General features: G+C 36.2%; 1 long non-coding RNA gene across 3 annotated transcripts in view; it reads left to right on the forward strand.

Moving 5' to 3' along the window:
* Positions 1-1,690, forward strand: part of LOC109850757 — a 1,940-nt gene extending 250 nt beyond the window's left edge. The window contains exons 2-3 of one of the 3 annotated variants that reach the window (XR_002249536.1): positions 40-163; positions 802-1,690. This is a non-coding gene — a long non-coding RNA (uncharacterized LOC109850757). Of the gene's footprint in view, positions 1-39; positions 417-801 lie in introns of those variants that run through there. The other 2 variants (XR_002249538.1, XR_002249535.1) reach the window with 2 other exon arrangements.

Raw genomic sequence — 3,497 nt, forward strand, 5'->3', positions numbered from 1 at the left:
CTATAATATTTATTTATTGTTATTTTTAACTTATCACAGGGTGCCAGTAGTATCCGTGGCAGAAAAAACTGGATTGGGCGGTTTTGGAAAGTACGGGCTGAGTTTTCATAGCTTACGCGGCCTCCGTCTCAAGCTTTGAGCTTCCAAATCGAAAGCTTTCACGGTGAGTTGGCTTTTTTCCTTTGTTGGTTGAAAAAGTAGGATACTCTTCATCTGTATTTATATAAACTCCTCGCCCCCCACATGGGAGGAAAACAAGTTGGGTGTTGTTTTATCTTATGTAGAATTGGATTTGATGGAAATTGGTAAATGATGTTTTTTATTAGCTACCTAAAATTTTGATTTTTGTAGTCTTGTAAAAACTAACCCTTTATGTTTGTACTCCGTTGCTATCAAACCAGTTGTTAATTGGACCACGAACCACACTGTTTCATTTTAACATACATGTTCTGATTAACTATGTTGGTTCGGTAAAGGACGGTACAATATCTAATACCACTTTGGGGGGAAAAGCCTCATCGTCTTCGTTTTGTTAGATTCTTCATTTAACTTAATTTTACTAAGGGCATCTATGTAAATGAAAATGTTTGTCAATATTTCATATAGCATGTTTGAAGGAAGATGTCCTCAAACGCAAGAAAGTCGAGGACATTCGTTTTTCATATGGGTGTGACTGGTGTGAGAGCTGGGAAACATAGGATAACAAGTGTTCCTCCGTGTTATGGTTTAGTAAAGAATTGCCACATTTTCTTAAGATAGAGATGCTTTATTTTTGTTCCTCTTTTTTTTTTGATATGTTAGGTTTGAGCTGGAAAAATATGGATCTATAGTTCCTGACTCGTGGCTTTTCTTTGAGGTCGAGTTGGTTTCTATTAGACGGCCAATGTAAGGAATTTACAGTCCACAAGGTATTCGTCAACTGGTTTGTACTTAGAGATGTCGTCTTTGTTCCTAAATTTCTGCTGGATATGATTATATATGCTTTGGTTATATGAATGGTTGTAGTAAATTTTCATATACACACACACGTGTGTGTGTCATGCAAAGAGGAAGTCACCTGGATGATTGCTTGAGCGGTATACTTTCTCTTTCATTCTTTCATAATCAACTCTTTTTTCCTAACCAATAGCTCTAAACTTACAACATAAGGCTCATCTCTTAAGTTATATAGCTTTCCTTTGTACTTGCATTCATGTATACATACAAACAAAATCCAGCACTTGCTACTCTTGACTCTGTCTTCCGTTGCTTGCAGTTTTCTCCTCAACTTGTTTCTTTGGTGGAAGCTGATCGAACACATCATCAGCATCATACAAAGCATCTTTGAGTTGCCATAGTCATTCGTTCAGTCCTCCAATGATCTTTTGCTACCCACTCTCCGCTATCTCCACAACAACTTTGATATGAGGAAGAGCTTTTTTGTGCCTCTCAAGCTTATCTTTCATCCCACTATCCTGAGCAAAATACTTATTTGCTAAACAGTTTAACCCAATCCCCACCATCTTCTCGATAATAATGGTCACTCTGACCACCACTATATTGATATCATATTGAGCATGGTATCTTGCTTATTAGCAGCAGATGTAAATTCGGCAAGTTTGATTGCAGATAGCGGTAGATGAACAAATTTTCAAAACCAACCCCTTTCACTATTTATTTTTAAAAAACGTTCGCTTTTGCAAAAAATTTTAAAAACCAACCTGGTTTCAGCCCTATCGCTGAAACCAGGTCGGTTTCTGAAATTTTTTTTACGAAACTTCACGGGAGAGTTTAACATATTTTTAAACTTCACGGGAGTTCAACTCCCGTGAAGCTTAATTTCGTGAATAAAACTCCACGGGAGTTGAACTCCCGTTGAGTTATAGGCCAACTTTCGTGAATAAAACTCCACGGGAGTTCAACTCCCATGGAGTTTCGGCCACCCTATATAAGCGCGCGCGTATCATTCCCGATCTCACTTCTCCCTCACGCCGTCGCCCCAAACCCTAGCCCTCTCCCTCGTCCCAATCGCCGCCGGCCAGGTCATTTTCGACCGCCTACCCCCATTTCCGACCGTCGGAACCCCACTCTAACCGTTGGAACCCTATTTCGACCGTCGGCACCTCATTCCGACCGTCAGAACCGTCGTCGTCGCCGGAGTTCGACAGATTGAAGATAAATTCCTCCCAAAATTATTTATTCTCTTAATTTCTTGTATTTTCTAACTATTTTATGGTGATTACATGTAAAAAATTAGATTTTAGAATTTAATTGTGAATTATTTATGAATTTTGTGAAGAAAACTTAAATAATTTTGTTGATTTAGAGGGTAAATTATCAATAATGTAAAAAATAGTGTTACTACATATGTATGACATCTAATTGATTTTAAAAAATAGTGTTATCAATACTACATATGTATGACATCTAATTGATTTTAAAAAATAGTGTTATCAATAATTTTGTCGATTTTAGAAGTTCATTGTGAATAACTTATGAAATTTGCTTAGAAAAATTACATAATTTTGTGAATTTTGCGGATTTGGAGGTGAAATTATAAAAAATATAAAAATTAGTGTTATATGACATCAATTAGATTTTAGAATTTAATTGTGAATAATTTATGAATTTTGTGAAGAAAAAGTAAATAATTGTGGATTTGGAGGTAAAATTATAAAAAATGAAAAATTAGTGTTACTACATATGTATGACATCGGTATATGAATTTGGGTAAAATTATGGTTCCCTAAAATTGATATAGGATTTAATGGTAAGTAACAATAAATTTTTAAAGTCTTTTAGTGTAATATTGATCTTGAATGTTTTACTCTTCAGAGGTAATGATGAACGATCGAATTGTAATTTTGTGTTCGTATGATGGGAAAAATAACTACCTCGAAAATAATATGCTCGTTTATAAAGGAGGTGTGACGAGACCGTTATTTATAATAAAATCGTGTACTTTCGATGAGTTGGTTAATGAATTACACAAACTTACATTAACCAACTCACGTGGGTATTACCTCAATGTTATTTGCAATTATCCTATTGTGGAGAACAGGACAAACGACATTCAAATATCAAGTGATTACGATATGAGTCTCATTGGAGTCTTACATGACGAGAAACGTTCGATCGAATTGTTCATTAAAAAACATCAAAGGAATTTGGGCAAATCGTTGAATTATGACGGAATGTATTCCCGCATGTTGGAGGACCCTGATGTTGATTCCGTTGGCTTTTTATCTCCTCAACAAGATGAAGGTTGGACACAATCACAATATATGAGCGGTCTTTCGTTTGTGGGCACTTCGAATGCGGTCGATACTAACACGGGAGTTCAAGAAGATAATGCAAGTGTTGAATCTGAGAATGGTGATGAAGAGGAGGGCTTACAAATTAATAGCATGACCTTGATAGATCGTGATGAAGGGGACAACCACCACATTGACGGGTGTTATGCTAATAATGAGTATGTTGTCTTAGAGGATCCGCTGCCCGATGAACTTCAATGAGAA

Source organism: Asparagus officinalis, chromosome 7, assembly GCF_001876935.1.
Source record: "Asparagus officinalis chromosome 7, Aspof.V1, whole genome shotgun sequence".
NCBI classification, from domain to species: Eukaryota; Viridiplantae; Streptophyta; class Magnoliopsida; order Asparagales; family Asparagaceae; genus Asparagus; species Asparagus officinalis.